The 14,996-nt window shown below is 37.4% G+C and overlaps 1 non-coding gene across 1 annotated transcript; it reads left to right on the plus strand.

Annotated features, from left to right (window-relative positions):
* The first annotated feature begins 14,650 nt into the window (after nucleotides 1-14,650).
* TRNAE-UUC (transfer RNA glutamic acid (anticodon UUC)) lies at nucleotides 14,651-14,724 on the plus strand. The gene has a single exon. It is a non-coding gene; the product is annotated as a tRNA-Glu (tRNA).
* Nucleotides 14,725-14,996: the final 272 nt, after the last annotated feature.

Consider the following 14,996-nt stretch of genomic DNA (forward strand, 5'->3'; position numbering starts at 1 on the left):
TTGAATTCCTCAAGAAGATACACTTACGACTCCTTGCACCAAGTTTGTCTCTTTGTACCTTTGGTATCAAGGCATAACAGGTGGAACCAAAGACCCTGCGATACTTTACCGAAGGAATGTGGCCATACCACATTTCATAAGAAGTCTTGTTTCTAATAGCATTAGATGGACATCTATTCTTTACATATACAACACATAGAACTACATCAACCCAAAACATCAGTTTTACATCTTGAAAAACATCATGGAATGTACCATATTTAATATTATCCTATTCATTCTTCCAACTACTCCGTTCTATTGGGGATTATAAGGCACAGTTGTTTGATGTTTGATCCCATGTTGGCGGAGATAGTTTTAAAATTCATTTGAAGTGTATTCTTTTCCTTTATCAGTGTGAATATGAGATTGTGCATCATTTTCAATCCATGTATGAAAGTTCTTGAATGTTTGAAAAGCATCAGATTTGTTCTTCAATAAATAAACCCAACACATTCTGGTGTAGTCATCCATAATTGTCATCATATATTTATTTCCATTTGCAGAAGGAACACGCATTGGACCGCATAAATCTGAATGAATGAGTTCAAGTTTTCTGTGCTCTGGAAAGTGAATCATGAAAACACTGTTTGCTATGCTTTCCTAGAATACAAGCATCACATTGCTTAAGTTTCCTAGGAATTGTAGGCAAACCAATAACACCATTTTTATTCAACAAGCGAAGGTTGTCATAGTTCAAGTGTCCAAATATTTCATGCCATAATAGACTTGATGGAAATGTACCTTCATCATAATGAAAATTGTATGATAAATTTTGTGCACAAGCAGAGGTGCCTTGCAGCTTTAGAAGTCTTTCTTCTTCTATCCCCGTCATGACAAGTGAGTGATCTGATTCTTTTCTCACCTCAACTTTGCCATCAAACATATGAATGGAGTGCACTTGCTGGTAGATGTGGACTAAGGACAACAAGTTTCTCTGCAGTTGTGGGAGATATAAAACATCATGTAGAAGAAAGTCTGGAAGACCAGGCAATTTGATCCTAATTGTGCCAAGCCCTGATGGCTTGAGTTTTGATTTGTTTGCAAAGTATACTGCTCCATCAACATTGTCAGTAAATTCTTCAAAAAAAATCTCTTCTAAAATTCATGTGGCACATTGCTCCTTAATCAAGCAATCAATCATTTTTCTAAGAAGCAAGTGAAACATTAAACAAGTCTTCATTTACTCCAATATTACAATGTGCCACAACATAGTGAATGATTCAAATGCCTTACCTTTGGCTTGATTTCTTTCCTGCTCAATTTTGTCCCAAGGAAACATGCATGTGGATGCATCATGTGATCCATCTCTACTGCAACATATGCTTTGAAGATTAGACTTTTGTCCTTGAGAGTGTCTGCCCCCCCTTCCTCTGAAATTTCTTCTTCCTCTTCCTCTTCGACCACCTCTTCCTCTGGAAGAATCTTGAGCATGATTCTTCTCTCTATGTGCAAGACACATAGCTTCTTCCGAATACTGAGGAGCTATCTTCTTCCCAAAAGCTTTCTCTCTCTCAACAAATTTATTCACAAGGGAGTCAAAGGTAATCTCTTTGAGGTTTCCATTTGCTTGCAATGACTCAAGATAATTTGAATAAGTGGGATAAAGTGCCTTGATAAAAGATATCAGAGGAATGCCTATTTAAACATTAGTGACTTTGATATCATTCATAATAGATTTTACTTTTGATGCTAGAGCAATAGGATCATCATTTTTTAATTCAAGACTGAACAATTTAATCATTAATTGGACAACTTCAAGCACAGAGTGTGAGTCATAGAGTTCCTTCAACTTCTGTAAGGCTTCAAAAGCATTTGAAAATGGTGAAATATGCCTACTCACCTCTTCATTTATAGATGCTACAATCAAGGCATAGGCCTTGCTATTCTTGTTTTCCCAAATGGAAAACTCCTTATCTGAAGTGGGCTTTTCAGGTGCATTGTCTCCTACACCTTCACAGACTCCTTTCTACAACTCATTGAAAATGAGAGTGTGTTTGATCTTCCAAGAGCACTTAGGATAGTTATACTTTCTAGAGATAAATATTCAAACTATAGAGATCAATGAATGCATTTAAATGTGTACTGTGTAAAAAAAAAAAAAAAACGCTCCTCTGTTGGAAAAAAATTGCACTTGCTGTGTAAACAAAACTATGAAAATATGATTCTGATATGTATATATCAGAGGTATATTTGGGGAAGGGGTTATATGGGGGAGGAGGGTCAATGTATCACAGTTAAAAACCGAGGAGTGGATTTATGCATCTTATCACCAAACCGGGAGTGGGAGGGAGGCACTACATAAAAAAATGCACCACGGATTGGGAAGCAACGAATTGGAGGGTGGTATTGCAGGACCAGGGAGTATAGGAGTGTAACCAGAGTAGTGGGAGTGGTGTAATATATTAACGAAAGCACACATATATCACGGTTAAAAAACTGGAGTGGATTCAAACCATGGTAGCGTTAAAAAAACAACACAATGTAAAATGCAGTGTGAGAGTTGTGAACCAGTGCTATGGGTGGAGGAGCGCTGACTGGTGGGAGGAGAGGAGGTGGCAGAGTATGAGGATTTAGTGTGATGGGAGCTACCGACTCGGTGTGGTATGGAGGTGACGAACCTCATGTGACAGTCAAATATGACTGTGATATCAAGCGACTGGAGCAACGTTGTGGTGAAGCGAGGCCGACTGTGGAGAGAACAACCAACGCCACGAATTGTATCAAAAAAGGAGTATTCAACTAGCAACATTCATGAGTATGCATTAACCAACAGCGTTCATGAGTATGTGTTCAGGCAATGTTCAAACTTGGAATATTAAAAACACATATGAAAGTATATGGAAGGTGGGTTCGAGCCTCGGGAGTAATGGCAGAGGTGTCAGTTTTGCAAAATGGACAGAACATAGGCAGGAGGGAGTTACAAGGGTAGAGAGGGAACTGGAGCTGGCTCTGATACCATGTTAGGCTAGAAGGTAACTCCTCAAATCGAATTTTGTTTATTCATTAAGGCTGCTCATGGTTATATACAAGAAGGGAGAGACCCTTGGGCTTCACCTCCCAGTGTCTCTTCATTTTCTTATTCTCCATTATTTACTATTTACAATATTTACAAGAGTTCACCCAAATTCCAATGATTAAGTGTCAACAACTTCAAAGAATATGTATGATGCCTTTGTTGGATTATACTATTGGCATTATGATACAGGTGTTTTCCTTGATGGCAACTCACTCATATGACAGTTCACAGTGCAACAGGTTAACTTATAGATCAGACTCCAAAGATTGAAGAAAGAGAGTGGTTTAAGAAGTATACACTGGTTCACTTTGTCCAAGCAGCATATACATGTGGGTTAAGAGAACAAAAGAAGCGTATACATATACACACAATCCCGCAAGAGGAAAAGTGCGTACATGTTGGAAAACCAAGGTATTTGGTCCAAGGTATTGACCCTAGGTATTTGGTCCAAGGTATTGGTCCTAAGTGGTTTTGGTTCAAGGTATTGACAAAGGATCTAACTATATAAGGAGGAAAATATCATTAGGCCAAAGTGTGCAAGTTTGAATATCTTATGAAGTGTTAGATAAAATATGCAGGTTCTGGGTTTTTGATGCTTTGATTGATCTGAACTAAGGATGCACCTATGTGGTTGATGATGGATGATGGATCAGGATCTTAAGGCCTGAACTGAATTATCATTATGTGGTTTGATCATGGATAGTCTAGATATGAATACTAATGCATATTTTATTCTGTAAATGTTATGATCTGGGTATGACCGAAGTTTCGAATATCTGAGAAGTTTTTAAGATAGTATTTACAGATCTATACGTTGGTTCTCTTTGGTAAAATCGCGTATACACGTTGGTTAGTCACATCCAAGTAGCGTATACATTATGAAATATGATATTTGAAGTTGCAGTTGGATCTGGTTGTTGTTGCAGAGTTTTGGGTTCTGCTTTGTGTTCTGGTAACAGTGTTCTGAAAGTTCAGATTGATTGATTGTGATCTACTTCAGTGATGATGGGTTGCCAGTGATTGATTGATTCAGTTGTGGTTGATTCAGAGATTGATGATTGAGTTTCAGTGATTGGTTGATACAGATGTATTTGATGGTTGTATTGCAGTTGTGATTGATTTTGAGCTTCAATGTTGTTGATGGGTCTAGTATGAAAATTTGATGAAACGAGGCCTTCATGTGTATTGTTGTGTACCAGGAGCATCCAGTCTGAAAATTTATGAAACGTGGTCCCTGGAGGAAGAGAGAAGGTCATAGCCTTCTGTAGGTCGTCGCCTACATACTGGAAAACATATCGGCCAGTACAAGAGCCAGGGGGTTGGAGCTCCCTTCCAGTAGTAGTTGGAAAATGAGTGAAGGTAGGAGCCTTCTGTAGGCCGACACCTATGTACTAGTAAACATATTGGCTAGTACAAGAGCTAGGGGGTTGGAGCTCCCTTCCAGTAGCAGCTGGAAAATGAGTGAAGGTTGGAGACTTCTGTAGGCCGGCACCTACGTACTAGTAAATAGATCAACTAGTACAAGAGCTAGGGGTTTGTAGCTCCCTTCCAGTAGTAGCTGGAAAATGAGAGAAGGTTGTAGCCGTCTGCAGGTGGGTGCCTGCATAATGGTATGAGCCTGCACCAGTACAAGATTGTAAATAGGTTTTTCTTATATTAAAGGAAGACAACAGTAGGTGGTTTTTGTACTGCATTGGGTTTCCACCTTAAATCTTGGTGTTCATGTGTGTTGCTTATGTGTAATGGTTTATTTTGTTATTACTGCACATGGTTACTGTTTATATAGTTAATGAAGTATTGATGCACTGATTAAAGATCAACATATGATGAACTAACTTAAACATAAGTTTGCTGGATATACGCTAGTTGCTTTAAAGACAGTTGTGTGTACACGCGGGTTATGTTCATTGAAGTAGCATATATAAATCAGAGTATGAAAAGAAAAATATATTGATTTGACTAACACTGATTCACCCACCCACACACCCCCCCCTCAGTATTATTTCCAACATATACACCATCAATAACATTAGCCAAGCCATGAGTTTGAAGAATGAGGCTTGTGATGTTAAAATGCCAAGAAATGATACTATGGCCTCATATTTCATCAGGATCTCTCAACTAAGAGATCAACTTCAAGCAATTGATGAAATCATTTCTGATAAAGAACTTTTGACTACAACAATTAATGGTTTTCTTGACTCATGGGATTCATTTACATTTAGTTCCTATGGCAGGAAGGAGATCCTAAGTTTCGAAGAGTTATGGATCTCATGTACTCAAGGAGAATCTAAACTTCTATCAAAGGGAAGGATTCAAAGATATGAAGAAGGTGAATCTCAATCATTTGCTACACGTTCCAAGAAGGTTGGGGGAACAAATATGTTTGTCTTCCAAAGAAGAAATGAAGTTAGAAGAGATGAAGGTAGAAGAACTACTCCTCAAGGGAAGAAAAATATGTGATAGGTTCTATGTTATCATTGCCACAAATTTTGGTTGTTATAGAAGCCATTATCCTAAAAGATCGAATGATAAAAAGAGAAAGGGGAAGCAATATGATACCACAACAGACATTGATGAACATCCAAAGAAACCCAAGAACGAATATTTAGGTGACAAATATTTCTTCTATTTCTATACTCTTACAAGTTTTGTTGTAGGTAGTGATGACTTATGGTTGGTAAATAGTGGCACCTTAAGACACATTGCAGGAGATTGTGTTAATCTCACAAGTCTAATGGAAAAGAAATTATCTGAAAAGGTAGAGCTTGGAGAAACAAGAATTATGCATTCAAAGGTGTTGGAAAAACATCCATTGAGCTGGAATCAGGTGAAAACGTTCATCTTAGCAACATACTATATGTACCAGGTTTGAAAAATTATTTGGTTTCTATTTCATGTTTGGAAGATAAAAGGGGACAGAGTAGCATTTGTTGATGGTAAAGTCCTTGTATCATCCAAGGGATCAAGTATAGACTACACTAGAGTAATTGGAGTTTGTGAAGGAAGGTTATATATACTCTTGAACCAACCAACTCAAGCATTAGTACATAATGATATCAATCCATGTGAACTATGGCATAGAAGATATGCTCATCTTCACTATAATATAACTTTGCCAACTTTAAATCATATGGTTTCAAGTGTTCCATAATTACAAATAGAGCATGAAGGACTATTTAGAGGTTATGTGTTTGGGAGGAATGTCAAGAAGTCTTTTCCAAGTAGTAAAAGTAGGTCCAAGGAAATGTTGGATCTAGTTCATTCTGATTTATGTGGTATATTTCCGATGAAATATCTTGAAGGCTCTCTGTACTATGTAACTTTTATTGATCACTTCTCTCACAAAACATGGACTTCATGAAGACTAAGGATGAAGTCTTCAACAATTTCAAGATATCAAGGCTGAAGTAGAGAACTTGACAAGAAATAAAATCAAGATTTTGAGATCAGATAATGGAGGATAATACACTTCCAAGGAACTTGTTGCATTCTATAAAGGATTCAGGATTAAGAGGGAGTCGATAGTCCCTTACAATCCACAACGAAATGGAGTTGTTGAAATAAAGAACAAGTCCATTGAAGAATCTACTAAGGCAATGAATCATGATCAAGACTTGCCCATGTTTTATGGAGTGAATCATCCATGGAAAAAATCTATATTCAAAATAAATGTCCTCATCAAATCTTGGAAGACAAGACTCCTGAAGAAGCACTCATTAGACAGAAACCAAAGGTTGGACATTTGAGAATATTTGGTTGTCTAGTTTACATACATGTACCCAAAGATAAAAGGAAGAAATTAGAGCCTTCATGAAAGAAAGGAATATTTGTTGGATACAACGAGTCATCAAAGGCCTCTAAAATTTATGTTCTTAGACAAAAACAAGTTGAAATTAGTAGGGATGTTACCTTTGATGAAAATTTTTCCTATTGGATGTCTAAATAAGTTCCCATGGACTCTAATGATGATTTAGAATGTGAAGATCCCAAGGAAGAAGACTCAAGTCCATCCAATCCTTCAGAACATCTCATAGATCATCAAGAAGAGCCAGAAGGGCCTAGTGAACCAATGGATCCAGTTGTTGTTCCAAAAATCAAGAAGAGGCCAACTTGGCTTAGATCTACTTTACAGGAAGCAGAAGGACATGTAGCTCCATGTGGCACCTTTAGGGAAAGAAAGAGACCAAAGAGGTATTTTGGATATGCAACATTGATGACTAATCTCATTGATTCTAAACCTTCCAACTATGAAGAGGCAACTAGCCAACAAGTTTGGAAGGATGCAATGATGGAAGAATACCAATCTATTATGAAGAATGATGTATGGGAAATTGTTCCTAGACTTGAAGGGAAGTCAATGGTGACCTCCAAATGGATATACAAGATTAAGCATGCAATGGATGGAAATATTGACAAGTACACGACGAGATTTTGGGCTAGAGGATTCCCTCAAAAAGAGGGAGAGGATTATGATGATACTTTTGATCTAGTTTCCAGGTACACTACTATTAAATCTATTATTTTTATTGCTTCTTTCTGTGGGTTGGAATTTGCATCAAATGGATGTAAAGACTTATTTCCTCAATGGTGTGATTGGGGAAGAAGTGTATGTAGAAAAACCTTAAGGTTTTGAGGTTCATGGGAAAGAGTATCACATTTGTGGATTGAAAAAACCTTGTATGGACTTAAGCAACCACCTAGAGCATGGTATTCTCGAATTGATTACTACCTAACAAGACTAAGTTTCTCCAAAGTGATGCTAATCCAAATCTATATATCAAGGTTGAAAAGAATGAACCTATGATTTTATTATTTTATGTTGATGATTTATTTCTGAAAAGTGTAGAGCATCTCATTATTTAGTGTAAGAGGGAGTTGGCCTCTGAATTCTATATGAAGGATCTTGGCTTGATGAACTACTATTTGAGACTAGAAGTTTGGTAGGAACCTAGTGAAATCTTCCTTGTTCAAGGAAAGTATATAATCAAGATCCTTCAGAAGTTTGGAATGATGGATTGTAAATCAATGGAAACTCCCATGATGACTAATCTGAGGAAGTTGAGAGACTCTAAGTCATATTTGGTATATCCATCAATGTACCAGAAGTTGATTGGCTCCTTGATGTATTTAGTTAATACTAGAATAGACATTTGCTTTGCAGCGAACACTTTGAGCCAGTTCTAGGTGGAACCAAGACATGATCTTTGGACTGCAACAAAGAATGTATTGATATATTTACGTGGTGCGATTGATTATGGTTTGAGATATGTCTCAAACAATGATATATAATTGTAAGGATATACACATTAAGATTAGGTAGGGAGTGTGCAAGACAAAAATAGTACACCCAAAAGCTGCTTCAGTTTGGGCTTTGTTATGATTTCTTCAATGAGAAGGAAGTAGACATTTGTCGCACTCAACATTACCGAGGTTGAGTATATTGCAACCAGTTTAGCAAGTTGTGAAGTACTTTGGCTTCAGAGGTTACTCGTAAGACTATCTGATCAGGTGTTGGAATCAACCGTGATATATTGTGATAATCAAAGATGTGTGAAGCTTATAGATAGTCTAGTTTTCCATGACAGGTCGAAGCACATCGATATCAAGTACCACTTCATTCGTGACATGGTGCAGAAGGGAGTAGTGAAGCTCCAGTACATCTCTACTGATGAGTAGATAGTTGATATTCTTACAAAGATGTTGTCCAAAGCGAAGTTTGTATAATTCAGGGACAAGCTTGGATTTGCTGAGAATGCCTCCCTTAATGAGAGAGAGTGTTGATGAGATAGCATCAAGGACAAACATTCTCCCTATATCAAGTATGTTGATCAGAATTAGGGAGAATGGTTCAACAAAGGTTAGTCATTTTTCCTATGTCAAGCATGTTAGTCAGAATTAGGAAGAATGGTCCTATAAGCCTAGGATCACTTAGTTGAGTGGGTGCCTTTCAAAATCAGGGTCAAAACCCTCCAAATAGGTTGAGTGAGCTAATTTAGCATCATGCTCATAATTACTCAGGTGGAGTGTGGCCTTTGGAGATTCATTGTGTGTTAAAGATATTGACCGGAATGATGGTGAACTGAGACTAGTTTGTATACCATGTGTCAGATGGACCAGAATTATGGCGACTAGTTGATGTTAATGATGTACCATGTGTCACGAGTACTGACCAGGATTATGGTAAGGATACACCATAGGTTAGAGGTACCAATCAGAATTATGGTAACTTGTTGATGCTGTTGATTTACCATGTGTCAAAGTTGTTGACCAAGATTATGGTAATTGGATTATGTTGTTGATGAATTGTTATATTTTTTTCTTAGAGAAATTTGTCAACAAGAGAACATCTAGATAGTCATTATGAATACCTCCCTAGCTAAGGGGGAGTGTTGAGTTTCGTAGCTATGGTTGGTCCTCATAATTAATATTTAGCTATTGATATATATAATGAAAACATAAGACATGTTCTTCATGTCATTTTATTGATTAACACATGAAATGATTAATATAAGACATGTTCTTCATGTCGGTTTCAAAAGATAAAATTTTGAATTTTTGGCTCCAAACTTGTTAAGTCAGCCCCAATGAAGAGACACCCATTCAATCTAGCCAGAACACTATATATAAGGCACTCAACCTCCTCCACAAAGCACCATTTGACCTCACACACAAGATATATTTTGGACAACCAAGCGAAGAAGAAGAAGGACGAAATCATCTCAATCATCTCCCTCTCCTTGACTTTTCATGTGTTATTTTCTGGGCATATCTTGGGAAGTAGAGCTGAAATTCTGGGAAACAATTTCTGGGAGGCCAAATTTCAACCTAGATAGATAAGAAAGGTCAAGTATTTTGGGCAAAATATTGACTTGACAAGAGGGGTGTTTGACCATGTTTGACCATAACATTATTGGTCAATTTGACCATCATATTGACTAGCAGAATTAGGTGTATCTCTTGTTGAAATGAAGAATTTATGTAAGGAAAAGGTTGTTGGTTTCCCCTAGTGTGTTTTCTTAGGTTAAATATTGTGTTGCCTTTGTGCATTGTGATCTCTACTGTCCTTGTGCATTTATGGTTAAATTTCTGAAGTGTAATTGCTTAATGCTACATTGCGTGTTAAAAGAATATCTACATCATTAGTAGTAATTATTAGTTTTCAAAAAATAATGTTTGTATCTATTGCACTTGAAAAATCAACATGTTAGAATATTGATTTGCTCCCAACTTTAAGATGTTGTTATGTCATTATACAAGGCTTGATAAAACTTGCCTATATTGTGGGACAAATATCCCATAAAACAAATTTTATCCCTCACACATAACTCCCATCACCAACCCCTATGAAATTTGAACTTGTATTTTAAAATATAAAACTGAACCCCACTATCCAGGCATATTGTTAGTGGTAAATTAAAAGGGGCTTCCCCGAAGATTATTTCTTTCTCCTCCAAAGCACTAAACTAGATTCACTCAATTTTCCTCCCACTGTGGAATGTGCTTCTCAAGCCCTTAGAGGAAAGTTGCTCGAAGATGTGCTTGAACCATGATGTTGATGTCTTTAAACATTCGAGGGTTGGGGGGAGCCTCAAAACGTTTATCCCTTCATCATTTGATTATGGTTCATAGGCCTTCAGTCATTATATTTCAGAAAAATTTGGTGATGAGTGAGAAGGTGTGGTCTTATTTTTTAAAGATATGTCCTGGTTGGATGGTTTGTGCAACATATGCAAATGGTCTTTTTTTTTGGTTTAGCTACTATGTGGGATCCTCTAATGCTTAATTTTTTGGCCTATAAAACATGTGTAGGGTATTGTTGTTAGGGTATGCTGGAGGATAAAAATACCAACTTCATATCATTAATGTATATGCACCTTATACTTTTAGGATGGGGTTTTGGCGAAGACTAGATTACAATGGTTTGGTAAAATTGGGTTCTCTTATTATGTGTGGTGACTTAAATTTAATAGTGGCAGCGGAGGAAATTTTGGGTTCAAATGGTAAGTTGGATGATATGGGGAGTTTATTTAAGGACCTTTTAAGACAAAATCATCCAGTGGACATCTTACTAGATCCACTTATTCCTACATGGAAGACTGGTTGATTTGGTCCAGTGGGTATTGCAAAGAGATTGGACCATTATTTGGTTCGTGAGAACCTGGTGGAAAGGCTTGGCATTATGAGATCATGGGTTATCCCTGCCGGTTTATTTGATCATGAACCAATTTTTTTACAATGGTGTGCGAAATTTGCATGGAGAGGCCTTCCTTATAAATTTAATCATACATGGTTGAAAGGTAAGGAATTTATAAATCTGGTTTGGGACTTTTGGCTATCATCTGATAATGATTTGGATATCTCTAAGATGGAGGTGGTTGAGAGAAAGCTCTCGAACCTAAAATGAATCATCAAGGTTTGGGAAAGGGGAAAAAAGAGGATCCATATCAAGTAATTGATGGACATTGATAAAATAATTATGGATTTATCTGATCCGTCTTCACTGGATTTCTTCTGGGTGGCTCATAAGGAATTAATGCTGGCACTTGAAGGTTGAAAATGTGAGATATTATTGTTACATGAGGAAGAATGGTGACCTAAAATTCAGGTCATTTGGTTGACTGGAGGGTACAAAAATACAAAATTATATCATCAATATGCCACAACCAGGTGGATACATAAGACCATATGGGGGTTGATTAATGTAGGGGGTCGACATATGACATCCCTTAAGGAATTACATCAAGAGGCCATAAATTATTTTGATAAGATGTATAAAGCCAGGTTCAGAGTGGATTTTGCGAACCAATTGGATAACATTCATACATATCCAAACATGTTTGATGTTGATGACAATTTAAGTATCAGTAGGGCAATTACTATTGAGGAAGTGGCGGTGGTTTTAAAATATTTTGCAAAGGATAAAAGTTTAGGTCCAGATGAATGGACGGGGGAACTGTTTCTCCACTTCGTAGATATTATGGCGCCAGACCTACTTCTTATGGTGGAGGAGTCACAGACTCTATGCAACATTTTTGTCGCACTTAACTCCACTTTCATTACATTAATACCTAAAGTGACGCAAGTAAAGTCGTTCGTGGACTATCGACCCATCTCACTATGCAATACTATTTATAAACTAATATCCAAGATTATTGCATTGCGCATAAAAGCTACATTATCCAAATACATCTTGCCTACACAAGTTGGGTTTTTGGAACATACACAGATACAAGATGCGGTGGCAATTGCTCATGAATGCATCCATACCATCAAGGTAAAGAAAAAATGAGCAATGTTAATGAAATTAGATCCGATCAAGGATTATGATTGTGTGGATTGGGATTTCTTGAGATTGGTACTACACAGAATCGATCTATTTGTGATGAATGTTGACAGGATTATGGCGTGCATTACTTCAGTCAATTATGTGGTTCTTATTAATGGTGTTCCTTCACATTTCTTGAATAGCATCCCACAAACTTCACCAGGCTTGTTCATTTTCCCCTCTTTTATTTATGTTGATCATTGATGGTTTAAGTAGGAAGATTTATGAGGCACATTGACTTGGTTTATTTTCGGGTTTTTCAATCACCAATAATATTTCTATTACACACCTCATTTTTGTGGATGACGTCCTTATCATGGGGGCAATTTTTGTTATGGAGTTATTAGAATAAATCAAAACCGTTATTAATTGTTTCTTTGCCAAATGGACCTTCCATTGTGGAAATTTCAAATATTTTCGGGGTTAACATTGCTCCTTTGGGCAGTGGCTTTAAGTATTTTGGTTTTATACTTAAACCAAATAAATATGGATTAAAGGATTGGAGCTAGTTAATGGACAAATTTGAGTGAAGATTGTCATTATGATTGCATAAATGGCTCAAATTTGGGGGTAGGTTGATCCTTGTCTAGTCTGTCTTACTGAGTATTTCAGTCTATTGCATGCACCTCTATTTGATGCCAAAAACTATTATCAATCACATAAATACTTACATCATCTCAAGTTTTATTTGGACTAGCTCTAGGGGTCCCAAAAAAATCCACCTTGTCAACATGGAGACCTTATCCATGAAGGAGGATGGGGATTGGGGCATATTACATATCGAGCGATTTGGATGGGATTTATTGATGAAAAGTCTATGGTGTGCTCTAAATGGAAGTGGGATATGACAATGGATTATATATGCAAAATATTGAAAAATATGTTTCAACAGTCGTAGATTAAGGATGGGGGTGTGGCTCCAAGATCTACTTCATACATTTGGAGCAGTGTGATGAAAATCAAAATATGGTTGATTGGTAATCTTGGTTGGGAGGTTGGAGCGGGTAACATGGTGGATATTGACTTGGATCCCATTAGGGGATATGTAGGGGACCATATTTCGCCTCAAATTGTTATTTGATATATACATAACTTGGGGATATATTATTTAAACCAGGTACATATTAATCCAGGCCCACTATCAACCTATCCTACCTGGTGCAGTTCAAGGGAACTTGGTTTATTTGGCGAGCTGACCGCATATTGGGATAGATACATATATAATTTGTCTGTTGCGGGCATATCTTTAAATGACAAGGAAGACATCTTCCAGTGGGATGGCATCACTAAAAATGGACATATTTCGGTCTAGGAGGCTTAGAGTTATATCACCACTGCTCAACATAAATATGAGACTCCTAGACGAGGATTCAATGGGCCAGGGAGGTGTGTGATGTGTGTTTCAGCGAGCGAGGATGTGGAACATCTGTTTTTAAAATGCCCGTGCGCGATCTCCATATGGACAGGGGTACTGGACATCATGAAGTTATCAGTTGTCTGGAGCAACAATTCTATTGATGTTTGCCTTCAGGATAAGACAACAATTCTATTGTTGCTTGCCGTCAGGATTGGTTCTCGGGTTACAAGACTTGGTGCACTCTTCCATTATTTATTTTTTGGGGGTGTTTGGCGCAACAAGAATGATATAATTTTTGAAGATTCCTGCAGGGACATCAAGTGGAATTGCATATCAATTGCTGCTTATTTCAACGAGTTTGTTCTGGTGGTTTCAAAGAGGCTTGAGCGACGCTTTCAACACATAAACATTTGGGACAAGTTTCCTGTGGTTTTCTTCGATAGGTTGGCCTACAATGAAAATTGTGGGAGCGGCCCTTATATTCTTGTGTTTTTAGTTTTGAATATCATTTACGCAGCACTGATGTTGTGATTGTTTGACAAATTTGTTTGGGCATTGGATTTGTACACCAAATGCTCTTAACATTGCCATTACATCCATCCAGAAAACTCACAACACGACACGAATTTGACCATCCGTGCAGAAAAAACTTGAGAGGTCGACACAAAAATTACTTCGCATACAATAACTTCATTTTATTTTAGCGGAAAAAGAATTTCGGCGAGGGGAAATCACCACTCTGATCGAAGATGTGCAAATTGGGTAAGGAGCTTCTATTTTTAGTTCTGTTCCTACACTACGATATAAACGAGGACGTTACGTTTTGACTTGCCGTAGCTTTTATTATTCTATGTAACACTTTTGTACAGAAATGATTCTAAATATTAAACTTCGCTCCATTGATATATCCGTTGTCGTCTAGTCCGGTTAGGATACCTGGTTTTCACCCAGGCGACCCGGGTTCAAATCCCGGCAACGGAATCCTTTTGGAATGGATCGTTATTCAAGTCATTTGTCAGGCCTGTGAATATTATTTATGGAATCAGTTTTGTTTTTGGATCGGAGCTGTCAAGATGGTTGACTTTACGAAAGTTATAGAGTAGCAATTGTATTTAGAGATGTGCGACCCGGGTTCAAATCCCGGCAACGGAATCCTTTCGGAATGGACCGTTATTCACGTCATTTGTCAGGCCTGTAAATATTATTTATGGAATCAGTTTTGTTTTTGGATCCGAGCTGTCAAGATAGATGAC

The sequence above is a fragment of the Pinus tabuliformis genome, chromosome 6 (assembly GCF_031772625.1).
Source record: "Pinus tabuliformis cultivar Carrire ecotype Pingquan chromosome 6, CPIR1, whole genome shotgun sequence".
Lineage (NCBI taxonomy): Eukaryota > Viridiplantae > Streptophyta > Pinopsida > Pinales > Pinaceae > Pinus > Pinus tabuliformis.